We start from the raw sequence: 14,218 nt of genomic DNA, 5'->3' as shown, positions 1-14,218 counted from the left end.
AGCCGTTTCATCGATGCAAAGATGAAATGTCCATCCAGTCGGATTGTCTCTTATGGGGTAATCGCATGGTTTTGCCAAAAAAAGGCAGGGAAACGTTTATACGCGACCTACACAATACCCACCCAGGCATAGTCATGATGAAGGCTATAGCGAGGTCGCATGTTTGGTTGCCCGGCATTGACTCGGATTTAAGAGTCATGCATACACCAGTGCAACACATGCTCACAATTGAGCAATGCACCAATCGAGGCTCCATTGAGTCTGTGGTCATGGCCCTCCAAACCGTGATCCAGGATCCACGTAGATTTTGCTGGCCCCTTTCTCGGAAAGATGTTTTTAGTTGCAGTGGACGCTTACTCTAAATGGATTGAATGCGTAATCATGTCATCCAGCACATCCACTGCCACCATTGAAAGCCTCCGGGCTATGTTCACCACCCATGCCTTGCCCGACGTCCTTGTCAGTGACAATGGACCGTGCTTCACCAGCTCGGAATTCAACGAGTTTATGACCCGCAATGGCATCAAGCATGTCAGGTCTGCCCCGTTTAAGCCCGCATCCAAAGGTCAAGCGGAACGGGCAGTCCAAACTATCAAGCAGAGCTTGAGACACGTGACGGAAGGCTCCTTGCAGACCCGCTTATCTCGGGTTCTGCTCAGCTACTGGACGTGAACCCACTCGCCCACTGGTGTTCCCCCTGCAGAATTGTTAATGAAGAGAGCACTCAAAACCAGGCTCTCCCTAGTCCACCCGGATCGAAATGATCATGTGGAAACTCGGTGTCATCGGCAAAACATGTACCACGATCGCACGGCTATATCGCGTGACATTGATGTTAACGACCCTGTGTTTGTCCTTAATTACGTTCATGGTCCTAAATGGGTCGCTGGCACTGCCTTGGCCAAGGAGGGGAATAGAGTCTTTATAGTCAAACTACTGAATGGATAAACGTGCAGAAAGCATTTGGATCAGACCAAACTGCGGTTCACCGACAAACTGCCTTGGCCAAGGAGGGGAATAGAGTCTTTATAGTCAAACTACTGAATGGATAAACGTGCAGAAAGCATTTGGATCAGACCAAACTGCGGTTCACCGACAACCAGGAACAACCTGAAGAGGACATCACCATCATCGATCCATCAACACACACCCAACCAGTAATCGACCTCGCTGTCAATCAAGAGGATGAACCCACCATTCCCAACAGTCCTGTCAGACCAGCCCCACCACAGTGCAGCAATGGTCTGACCGACTCACCCATGTCAGAGTTTGAACTCAGACGATCAACCAGGGAGCATGGACCCCGGATCGTCACAACTTGTAAATAATTTGCATCAAAGACTTTGGGGGGGGGGGGCGGAGTGATGTTATGTATGTAAACATTGTAACTGTGTAAGATTTGCCACAAGAGGGCGTAACTGTTGGAGGCCAAAGGGTCACCTGCACACCTCGTGTAAGGGAGTATAAAAGGTTGTCTTTTAGACACTCTGGAGTTGTATTAAAGAAACTAAGGTCACATCAGTTTTAGCTCACAGTACTCAGTCTTGTGGAGTTCTTCCATACTTAACATCTATCTCCCATTGTTGCTCTGAGATTCCTATCTCCTATTGTTGCTCTGGGGATTCCTATCCCCTATTGTGTATCTAGGACTTGTATCTTTTTGCAGCTCTGGGACTATTATCTGATGTTTGTGTGAATTGGGGCTTTGAACGGCAAAGGTATCTATGAACTGGGGGGATTGGGGGACAATGGTGTCTGTGAGTGGGGGGGGCGCGATGGTGTCTGTGTGAATGGAGGGGCGATGGTGTCTGGGGGGGCGATGGTGTCTGGGGGGGGCGATGGTGTCTGGGGGGGGCGATGGTGTCTGTGTGAATGGGGGGGCGATGGTGTCAGGGGGGGCGATGGTGTCTGGGGGGGGGTGCGATGGTGTCTGTGCGAATGGGGGGATTGGGGGGCGATGGTGTCTGTGTGATTGGGGGGGGGCGATGGTGTCTGTGTGATTGGGGGGGGCGATGGTGTCTGTGTGATTGGGGGGGGCGATGGTGTCTGTGTGACTGGGGGGAGGGGCGATGGTGTCTGTGTGACTGGGGGGGAGGGGCGATGCTGTCTGTGTGACTGGGGGGGAGGGGCGATGGTGTCTGTGTGATTGGGGGGGGCGATGGTGTCTGTGTGATTGGGGGGGCGATGGTGTCTGCGTGATTGGGGGGGCGATGGTGTCTGCGTGATTGGGGGGGGCGATGGTGTCTGCGTGATTGGGGGGGGCGATGGTGTCTGCGTGATTGGGGGGGGCGATGGTGTCTGTGTGATTGGGAGGGGGGCGATGGTGTCTGTGTGATTGGGGGGGGCGATGGTGTCTGTGTGATTGGGGGGGGCGATGGTGTCTGTGTGATTGGGGGGGCGATGGTGTCTGCGTGATTGGGGGGGGCGATGGTGTCTGCGTGATTGGGGGGGCGATGGTGTCTGCGTGATTGGGGGGGGGCGATGGTGTCTGTGTGATTGGGGGGGGGGCGATGGTGTCTGTGTGATTGGGGGGGGGGCGATGGTGTCTGTGTGATTGGGGGGGGCATGGTGTCTGTGTGATTGGGGGCGCGATGGTGTCTGTGTGACTGGGGGAGGGTGGCGATGGTGTCTGTGTGACTGCGGGGGGGCGATGGTGTCTGTGTGATTGGGGGCGCGATGGTGTCTGTGTGACTGGGGGAGGGTGGCGATGGTGTCTGTGTGACTGGGGGGGAGGGGCGATGGTGTCTGTGTGATTGGGAGGGGGGCGATGGTGTGTGTGTGACTGGGGGGGGGGGCGATGGTGTCTGTGTGACTGGGGGGGAGGGGCGATGGTGTCTGTGTGATTGGGGGGGGGGCGATGGTGTGTGTGTGACTGGGGGGGTGGCGATGGTGTCTGTGTGACTGGGGGGGGGTGGCAATGGTGTCTGTGTGACTGGGGGGGAGGGGCGATGGTGTCTGTGTGACTGGGGGGGAGGGGCGATGGTGTCTGTGTGATTGGGGGGGGGGGCGATGGTGTCTGTGTGAGAGGGGCGTTGGTGTCTGTGTGACTGGGGGGGAGGGGTGATGGTGTCTGTGTGACTGGGGGGGAGGGGCGATGGTGTCTGTGTGATTGGGAGGGAGGGGCGATGGTGTCTATGTGACTGGGGGGGGCGTTGGTGTATGTGTGATTGGGGGGGGCGATGGTGTCTGTGTGATTGGGGGGAAGGGGCGATGGTGTCTGTGTGATTGGGGGGGGAGGGGCGATGGTGTCTGTGTGATTGGGGGGGGAGGGGCGATGGTGTCTGTGTGATTGGGGGGGAGGGGCGATGGTGTCTGTGTGATTGGGGGGGGGGGCGATGGTGTCTGTGTGACTGGGGGGGAGGGGCGATGGTGTCTGTGTGACTGGGGGGGAGGGGCGATGGTGCCTGTGTGATTGGGGGGGGGGGGGCGATGGTGTCTGTGTGACTGGGGGGGATGGGCGATGGGGTCTGTGTGATTGGGGGGGAGGGGCGATGGTGTCTGTGTGATTGAGGGGGGGGACGATGGTGTCTGTGTGACTGCGGGGGGGGGGGCGATGGTGTCTGTGTGATTGAGGGGGGGAGGTTGATGGTGTCTGTGTGTCTGGGGTGTGGGGGAGGCGATGGTGTCTGTGTGTCTGGGGGGTGGGGGGGAGGGGAGATGGTGTCTGTGTGACTGCGGGGGGGGGGGGGCGATGGTGTCTGTGTGATTGGGGGGGAGGGGCGATGGTGTCTGTGTGATTGGGGGGGAGGGGCGATGGTGTCTGTGTGATTGGCGGGGGGCGATGGTGTCTGTGTGATTGGGGGGGGGCGATGGTGTCTGTGTGATTGGGGGGGGGGGCGATGGTGTCTGTGTGATTGGGGGGGAGCGATGGTGTCTGTGTGATTGGGGGGGGGGCGATGGTGTCTGTGTGATTGGGGGGGAGGGGCGATGGTGTCTGTGTGATTGGCGGGGGGCGATGGTGTCTGTGTGATTGGGGGGGGGCGATGGTGTCTGTGTGATTGGGGGGGAGGTGGTGTCTGTGTGTCCGGGGGGGGGGCAATGGTGTCTGTGTGATTGGGGGGGGGCGATGGTGTCTGTGTGATTGGGGGGGGCGATGGTGTCTGTGTGATTGGGGGGGGGGCGATGGTGTCTGTGTGATTGGGGGGGGGGGCGATGGTGTCTGTGTGATTGGGGGGGAGCGATGGTGTCTGTGTGATTGGGGGGGGGGCGATGGTGTCTGTGTGATTGGGGGGGGGCAATGGTGTTTGTGTGCCTGGGGGGGTCGGCGATGGTGTCTGTGTGACTGGGGGGGGGGGCGATGGTGTCTGTGTGTCTGGGTGGTGGGGGGGGGGTGATGGTGTCTGTGTGATTGAGGGGGGGGGCGATGGTGTCTGTGTGATTGAGGGGGGGAGGGTGATGGTGTCTGTGTGATTGAGGGGGGGAGGGTGATGGTGTCTGTGTGTCTGGGGTGTGGGGGAGGTGATGGTGTCTGTGTGTCTGGGGGGTGGGGGGGGCGATGGTGTCTGTATGATTGAGTGGGGGGGGTGATGGTCTCTGTGTGATTGGGGGGGGGCAATGGTGTCTGTGTGATTGTGGGGGGCGATGGTGTCTGTGTGATTGGGGGAGGCGATGGTGTCTGTGTGATTGGGGAAGGGGGGGGGGAATGGTGTCTGTGTGATTGGGGGGGGCCGATGGTGTCTATGTGACTGGGGGGGGGATGATGGTGTCTGTGTGACTGGGGGGGGGCGATGGTGTCTGTGTGACTGGGGGGGGCGATGGTGTCTGTGTGACCGGGGGGGAGGGGCGATGGTGTCTGTGTGATTGGGGGGGCCGATGGTGTCTATGTGACTGGGGGGGGATGATTGTGTCTGTGTGACTTGGGGGGGGCGATGGTGTCTGTGTGACTGGGGGGGGGCGATGGTGTCTGTGTGTCTGGGGGGTGGGGGGGGCGATGGTGTCTGTGTGTCTGGGGGGTAGGGGGGGCGATGGTGTCTGTGTGATTGAGGGGGGGGGGGTGATGGTCTCTGTGTGATTGGCGGGGGGGGCAATGGTGTCTGTGTGATTGGGGGAGGCGATGGTGTCTGTGTGACCGGGGGGGGGGGGGGGGGCGATGGTGTCTGTGTGATTGGGGGGGAGGGGCGATGGTGTCTGTGTGACTGGGGGGGGATGATGGTGTCTGTGTGACTGGGGGGGGGGGGGGGGGGCGATGGTGTCTGTGTGACCGGGGGGGGGGGGGGGCGATGGTGTCTGTGTGATTGGGGGGGAGGGGCGATGGTGTCTGTGTGACTGGGGGGGGATGATGGTGTCTGTGTGACTGGGGGGGGCGATGGTGTCTGTGTGACCGGGGAGGGGGGGGCGATGGTGTCTGTGTGATTGGGGGGGCCGATAGTGTCTATGTGACTGGGGGGGGGCGATGGTGTCTGTGTGACTGGGGGGGGGCGATGGTGTCTGTGTGATTGGGGGGGCCGATGGTGTCTATGTGACTGGGGGGGGCGATGGTGTCTGTGTGACTGGGGGGGGCGATGGTGTCTGTGTGACTGGGGGGGGAATGATGGTGTCTGTGTGACTGGGGGGGGAATGATGGTGTCTGTGTGACTGGGGGGGGATGATGGTGTCTGTGTGACTGGGGAGGGGCGATGGTGTCTGTGTGACTCGGGGGGGGATGATGGTGTCTGTGTGACTGGGGGGGGGGGCAATGGTGTCTGTGTGATTGGGAGGGGGCGATGGTGTCTGTGTGACTGGGGAGGGGCGATGGTGTCTGTGTGACTCGGGGGGGGATGATGGTGTCTGTGTGACTGGGGGGGAATGATGGTGTCTGTGTGACTGGGGGGGGAATGATGGTGTCTGTGTGACTGGGGGGGGATGATGGTGTCTGTGTGACTGGGGGGGGATTATGGTGTCTGTGTGACTGGGGGGGGAATGATGGTGTCTGTGTGACTGGGGGGGGATGATGGTGTCTGTGTGACTGGGGAGGGGCGATGGTGTCTGTGTGACTGGGGGGGGAATGATGGTGTCTGTGTGACTGGGGGGGGATGATGGTGTCTGTGTGACTGGGGGGGGGGCGATGGTGTCTGTGTGACTCGGGGGGGGATGATGGTGTCTGTGTGACTGGGGGGGGCAATGGTGTCTGTGTGATTGGGAGGGGGCGATGGTGTCTGTGTGATTTGGGGGGCCGATGGTGTCTATGTGACTGGGGGGGGGCGATGGTGTCTGTGTGATTGGGAGGGGGCGATGGTGTCTGTGTGATTGGGGGGCGGCGATGGTGTCTGTGTGATTGGGGGGGCGATGGTGTCTGTGTGACTCGGGGGGGCGATGGTGTCTGTGTGACTCGGGGGGGGCGATGGTGTCTGTGTGATTGGGAGGGGGGGGCGATGGTGTCTGTGTGATTGGGAGGGGGGGCGATGGTGTCTGTGTGTTTGGGGGGGGGGCGATGGTGTCTGTGTGATTGGGGGCGCGATGGTGTCTGCGTGATTGGGGGGGGACGATGGTGTCTGTGTGATTGGGGGCGCGATGGTGTCTGTGTGATTGGGGGCGCGATGGTGTCTGTGTGACTGGGGGATTGGGGGGCGATGGTGTCTGTGTGTTTGAGGGGGGGATGATGGTGTCTGTGTGACTGGGGGATTGGGGGGCGATGGTGTCTGTGTGACTGGGGGAATTGGGGGGCGATGGTGTCTGTGTGATTGGGGGCGCGATGGTGTCTGTGTGATTGGGGGCGCGATGGTGTCTGTGTGATTGGGGGCGCGATGGTGTCTGTGTGAACTGGGGGGGGGCGGAATTGAGGTGGTCGATGGTTTCTGTGTGAAAGGGAGATGGGGGGTGGCGATGATCTGTGTGTGATTGGAGGGATTGGGGGGTGATGGTGTCTGTGTGAACTAGGGGAGCTTTGGGGGCGATGGTGTCTGTGTGAATGAGGAGATTGTTGGGAGGGGATATGGTGTCTGTGAGAACTGGGGTAGTCGATGGTGTGTGTAAATGGGGGGGATTGCGGTGGGGGGGCGATGGTGTCTGTGTAAATGGGGGGATTGGGGGGGCGATGGTGTCTGTGTGAACTAGGGGAGCTTTGGAAGCGATGGTGTCTGTGTTAATGAGGGGGTTGGGGGGGGGGGGCGATGGTATTTATGAACTGGGGTTTGGTGTTGATGGTATCAATGAACTGGGGGGATTGGTGGGTGATGATATCTATGAACTGGAGCATTGGCGGGCAATAGTGTCCGTGGGGAAATGTTGCTTTCTGATGGAGAGTAACTGTTGAGGTAGCTTTTAGGAAGCTTGTTCTGGCTGAGAAGTCTGATCACTTATTGTTCCTATTTTTTGATTACAAATCTTGCAATTGTGAAGCGAAGAAATATTTAAGATTAACTAGAATGCACAATTTTTAATGATAAATTTAAAGGCTTTCCAGGGGATGATGCTCCACACCGCCCATCTCCCTTGCCCTCCCGCTCAGAGATTCACTGACAGTTGACACATGGACACATTAGGCTGGAATGGCTGGAGTGCTTCTCCTGATCCCCAGCTGTAACTTTGGCGGAAACCCCAGAGAAGAGCACTGGAAACATCCTGAGATGTTAACTTTACAGATACCAGCATTTACAGACCTTGTTCCCCTTTCTTTATCCTAAAAGATTCTAGCAGGCACTGTTGTCAGGTTCAATGTTAGGCATGTGGGAAGCAGGGGGTGAAAGGAATCCCTTCCTTAGTGCGGAATTATGGTGGGCAGGACTTTTGCTAGTCCCTCCGCATCTGTCCCAGCTCTTCCGCATTCCATCCTGAGCCCGACCCATTTTCCCATGTCAAGATTCATTACATATGCAGGGCAGGCTCCCTAGGGATTCGCGGCATCAAGAGGGGGACTACCAAGGCAAAGTTGCAGAATCCCAGCGGTGCTACATTAGGGTCGCCAATTCTGGTTGGACGCATTCTGGAGGTTTCATCACATGACCACCTGCCTCCAACCGCTCCGCCCCCACGCTCCCGCCATTGGACACCCGGCACGTCCACCCTCACAGCGCACCGCCTTCCCACACCAATTGGAAAGCGGATAGAACAATCATTATCCAATCGCATGATTCTTGGCTGCAGTCAAATAGTCGTTTGTTCCATTCAAAGAAAATGGAGGAAAAACTTAACTTTTTAACACTCTTAGGATTTTTCTCCAGGATTGCTCGCAGCAGTGTTCTGGTTATTAATCTTTAATTCCTGGGCAAATCCTGGAGGGTTGGCAACACTAGCTACAGAGGAGACGCCATTGCAGCATCAGATGAGAGTGCAAGGGACCTAAAGAGGGGCAGAAGTGCTCAAAAGGTTTGAAGGAAGGGCTCCCACTGACAGCCTCTGCTGACACTGATGTCTCCAACAAGCAAGTGCGTGGGGCTGACTGGCCAGAGAGGAGTGTGTTACAAGGCCCATTCCCTCCATCGGGGAACTCTGGGCCGAGTAAGGCAGCAAAGGCAGCTGTTGATCTCAATGTCCAAATTGTCTGACATTCACTGCCACAATCCCACCCAAATTCAGGCAGGATCGTAGAGGAGAAATCCCCCCCGCCCCCCTAGTCTCCAGAACAGACATGGGGGTAACTTGGATCTTGGGCGATAGTATAGAATGGGCAAAATCACATCAGCCACCCGTTATACATCTCTCCAATAGAAATGATAATGGGGAGAGATGTATAATGATCCGATTTCTCCAATTTCACCACATTTTATTCTCCCACATAAGTTATGGAAAAGAACAAGGTACAATCAAGCATAAAAATACTTAACTGGAGGAGGGCTAACTTCAGTGAGTTAAAAGGGGATCTGGCCCAGGTGGATTAGAGTCAAAAAATGGTAGGCAAAACAGTCATTGAATAATGGGAGGCCTTCAAAGAGGAGCTGGTTGAGGTACAGAGTAAACATAGAAAATAGGTGCAGGAGTAGGCCATTCGAGCCTGCACCGCCATTCAGTGAGTTCATGGCTGAACATGCAACTTCAGTACCCCATTCCCGCTTTCTCGCCCTACCCCTTGATCCCCCTAGTAGTAAGGACTACATCTAACTCCTTTTTGAATATATTTAGTGAATTGGCCTCAACAACTTTCTGTGATAGAGAATTCCACAGGTTCACCACTCTCTGGGTGAAGAAGTTTCTCCTCATCTCGGTCCTAAATGGCTTACCCCTTATCCTTGGACTGTGACCCCTGGTTCTGGACTTCCCCAACATTGGGAACATTTCCACGAGGGGGAAAGGAAGGGTATCCTGGATGACTAAAGATGCAGAGATTAAAATGAGAGAGAAAAAGGAGGCTTTTGATAAATGTAAGGTTCATAATAATAGAGAACCAAGCTGAATATAGAAAGTACAGAGGAGACCTCAAAAAAGGGAATAAGAGGGGCAAAGAGAGTGTGTGAAGATAGATTAGCAGCTAACATAAAAGGCAACTCAAAAGTCTTTAATAAACACATAAATAGTAAAAGGGCCAAGCAATGGTGCACACTGTCTGCAAAACTTTTATTATATTGAAGATTTCCCTCTATTTAGTTGCAATACTGCTATTTATCCACCAGGTGATGTCAGTCTCACAGAATTAATCGATTCACCTGATGTCATGTAGAATTACATAGAAATTACAACATGGAAAAGGACCATCCATCCTAAACAGTCAGTGTTGGTGTTTATTCTCCGCGGGAGCATTAGTCCAATCCCATATCCCCTTTACTTTAACCACCTATCTAACATATATTCTGCAGCTGCTCTGTCCTAAATCTCTTGCATTTAATCCTGTATCTACGCTCTCATTCTTAACCTCTCAATTATTGTAAAAATTCTGTTTCTACTTATTATGTTCGTCCCATTATAATTTTACACGTCTACCAAATCATCCCTTAATCTCCTCTGTTCTACCAAAACCAACACCAATTTTTCAAGTCTTTCTTCGTATATGCATTTCCTCATACCAGGCAGCATCCCGGTGAATCTGCCCTGCACCCTCTCTAATGCTTCGTCATGCTTCAGATAGCGTGGAACCCAAAACTGCAGACAGTGGGGTTGATCCTGACTTTGTGCAATAGTGTAAAATGGGAGAGAGTGAGTTGCCAGCCTGTCGTACATCTCTCCTGATTTATTTCCAGTGACTACAATAGAAATAAAAATGGGGAGAGATCTAAAACAGATGGCCAACTCGTTGTCACCCATTTTACATAAGAACATAAGAATTAGGAACAGGAGTAGGCCATACGGCCCCTCGAGCCTGCTCCGCCATTCAACAAGATCATGGCTGATCTGATCATGGACTCAGCTCCACTTCCCCGCCCACTCCCCATAACCCCTTATCGTTTAAGAAACTGTCTATTTCTGTCTTAAATTTATTCAATGTTCCAGCTTTCACAGCTCTCTAAGGCAGCGAATTCCACAGATTTACAACCCTGAGAGAAGAAATTTCTCCTCATCTGTTTTAAATGGGAGGCCCCTTATTCTAAGATCATGCCCTCTAGTTCTAGTCTCTCCTATCAGTGGAAACATCCTCTCTGCATCCACCTTGTCAAGTCCCCTCATAATCTTATGTTTCGATAAGATCACCTCTCATTCTTCTGAATTTCAACCTACTCAATCTTTCCCCCTCATCCCAGGAATCCAGCTAGTGAACCTTCTCTGAACTGCCTCCAAACTAAGTATATCCTTTCGTAAATATGGAAACCAAAACTGCACGCAGAATTCCAGGTGTGGCCTCACCAATACCTTATATAGCTGTAACAAGACTTCCCTGCTTTTATACTCCATCCCCTTTGCAATAAAGGCAAAGATACCGTTGGCCTTCCTGATCACTTGCTGTACCTGCATACTATCCTTTTGTGTTTCATGCAAAAGTCCCCCCAGGTCCTGCTGTACTGCGGCATTTTGCAATCTTTCTCCATTTAAATAATAACTTGCTCTTTGATTTTTTTTCTGCCAAATGACCTCACACTTTCCAACATTATACTCCATCTGCCAAATTTTTGCCCAATCACTTAGCCTGTCTATGTCCTTTTGCAGATTTGTGTGTCCTCCTCACACATTGCTTTTCCTCCCATCTTTGTATCGTCAGCAAACTTGGCTACGTTACACTCAATCCCTTCTTCCAAGTTGTTAATATAGATTGTAAATAGTTAGGGACCCAGCACTACACTATCGCACAAAGTCAGGATCTACCCCAGTATGTCCAATATGGTTTTATCAATATGATTCACCATTGTTTTGTGACTTGTATATTCCATACCCCTTGCTGTAAAACCATCAGCTTTTTCTTTTTTTAAGGTCTTAGTGACTTGAGGGGCTGCTTTCAATACCTTGTGAACCCGAACCCACAAATCCCTCAGCTCTTCCATATCAGTTTCCCCCACTCAAAGCATGCTTTTTTGAAAACAAAATGTAGCACCTGACATTAACTAACATTGAATGTTGTTGACAGATCCTCCGATTTAATAGGAATTCAGTGCAAGCTCTGCCTGATTAATTGTATAAATAGCCCACTGGGAACTGAAGTGAAGTGGTTAATAATCTGCTGAGCTCCTGAGTTTATTACGGAGATCAGCATTTTTCATTTTTTAAAACAGTATTTTACATTTAAATACCTACCTCTCATGAAATCATGACCATTGTCTACTGGTTAGAGTGACGTCAGAGAAGTACACAGAATTAAAAACTGCCCAGTGTGAAACTGAGCAACACTAGCCAGGATGGTCACAGGCTCGTTCCCGGAGCTGATCACAGAGTCCCCCGATTGGCCTCAGTGCTCCCTCCCTATTTAAGGAAAAATTAAACAGAGTTCACACTCCCAGTGATTTTCTTCTCCCTCCCTCCGCCATCCAGTGTGTGGATGAAAGACATGGATAAGTTTGGACTCTACCCCCCTCCCCACATACACAGCCGAATCACATACAAAGATGTGAGGAGGACACAAAGAATCTGCAAAGGGGTATAGACAGGCTAAGTGAGTGGGCAAAAATTTGGCAGGTGGAGTATAACGTGGCAAAATGTGGGGTTATCCACTTTGGTAGGAAAAAGAAAAAAGAAAATTATTTAAATGGGGAGCGATTCCAAAATGCTGCGGTACAGAGGGATCTGAAACACAAAAAGTTAACATGCAGGTACAGCAAGTGATCAGGAAGGCAAATGGAATGTTGGCCTTTATTGCAAGGGGGATGGAGTATAAAAGCAGAGAAGTCCTGCTACAACTGTACAGGGTATTGGTGAGGCCACACCTGGAGTACGGCGTACAGTTTTGGTCTCATTATTTAATGATATACTTGCATTGGAGGTAGTTCAGAGAAGGTTCACGTGGTTAATTCCCGAGATGAAGGGGTTATCATATGAAGAAAGGTTGAGCCTATACTCATTGAAGTTTAGAAGACTGAGATGATCTTATTGAGGGGGCTTGACAGGGTAGATGCAGAGAGGATGTTTCCCCTCATGGGGGAATCTAGAACTAGGGGGCATAGTTTCAGAAAGGATCACCCATTTAAAACGGAAATGAGGAGGAATTTCTTCTCTCAGAAGGCCGTGAATCTTTGGAATTCTCTACCCCAAAGAGCTGTGGAGGCTGGGTCATTGAATATATTTAAGGTGGAGATAAGACAGATTTTTTAAAGATAAGGGAGTCAAGGGTTATGGGGAGCGGGCAGGGAAGTGGAGTTGAGGCCATGATCGGATCAGCCATGATCTTATTGAATGGCGGAGCAGGCTCGAAGGGCCACATGGCCTACTCCTGTTCCTAATTCATAAGAACATAAGAATTAGGAACAGGAGTAGGCCATCTAGCCCCTCGAGCCTGCTCCGCCATTCAACAAGATCATGGCTGATCTGGCCGTGGACTCAGCTCCACTTACCCGCCCGCTCCCCATAACCCTTAATTCCCTTATTGGTTAAAAATCTATCTATCTGTGATTTGAATACATTCAATGAGATAGCCTCAACTGCTTCCTTGGGCAGAGAATTCCACAGATTCACAACCCTCTGGGAGAAGAAATTCCTTCTCAACTCGGTTTTAAATTGGCTCCCCCGTATTTTGAGGCTGTGCCCCCTAGTTCTGGTCTCCCTGACCAGTGGAAACAACCTCTCTGCCTCTATGTAACAGACTGCTCCCACTCACATGGTGAATGGATATATGGGTAAGCACCTCAAGGCAACCAGCATGGGAGGAATTATAGTCCAGCAGAGTGTCAGGAAAGTGGGCGTGGGGAGGGGAAAGATTGCAAAATACTTGCTACAATATTCCTTGAGCACCTGGTATGACATCAGACCTATTAATACACACCTCTGGCCTTGCGGCCGTCAGCAGATCACCTGCCTCAGACAGTCTGAAGTCAGTCCCATGAGTTTTCTTGTGCAGTGTTGTGTTTGTCTGGTGCAGAAGAGGGCTCGGTTATCATTGCACCTGCTCCGGCAACCAGCTGCAGTGCCGGGCAGCATCTCCCCTCCCTCCCCTCCCCTCCCCTCCCCTCGGTGACCATGTGACTGTGCCTCTTCCCACAGCTGGAGTTTTTTTGTTTTGTTTATCTCCGATCTTTCGATTGCTTCTTCGCGGCTGGATTCGACCGAGTTCAGTGAGTCACAGGTTTGCCGGGAAGCCTGAGCTGAGAGATCTTAGCGGCACTGACTAAGTGAGCCCATGGGGCCATGAGGTATCCTGTTTACTACACTGCGCCAGCTTTAACCCGTTCCTGTTGGTTTAAAGGACAGAGTTTCGACAGATGAAAGTTAATGCACAGAAGTGTGAGGCGATACATTTTGGTAGGAAAAGTGAGGACGACACAATACATGCTAAATGGTACAATTTTAAAGAGGGTGCAAGAACAGAGAAATCTGGGCGTGTTTGTGCACAAATCTTTGACAGTGGCAGGATAGGTTAACAAAGCAGTTTTTAAAGCATGGGCTTTATAAATAGAGACTTGGAGCACAACAGCCAGGAAGTTATGCTAAACCTTTATAACACAGCCCAGCTGGAGTAATGGCCCACAAATCCTGGCCTCCACGGGTCCGTACGGAGTGTGTACGGACACGGGAAGGCATCGCAAAAGTCGGTTTACAGCGCACAATGCGCATGCGCTGAAAACCGGCTTTTCCGCTCTGTCAAACTGGAGCTCAAGAGATCAACTGCATATCGGGAGCGAGGACATTTGCACGGGCAAGATTGCGGGATTTACCCATATCTTGCCCAACAAATGTCCTTAAAAATCTTGCGCCTGATAAAAGCAGGTGCATAGCCTAGTTTTACAGGCGCAAG

This window comes from Pristiophorus japonicus, chromosome 7, assembly GCF_044704955.1.
Source record: "Pristiophorus japonicus isolate sPriJap1 chromosome 7, sPriJap1.hap1, whole genome shotgun sequence".
NCBI classification, from domain to species: Eukaryota; Metazoa; Chordata; class Chondrichthyes; family Pristiophoridae; genus Pristiophorus; species Pristiophorus japonicus.
This window is presented reverse-complemented; position numbering follows the sequence as displayed.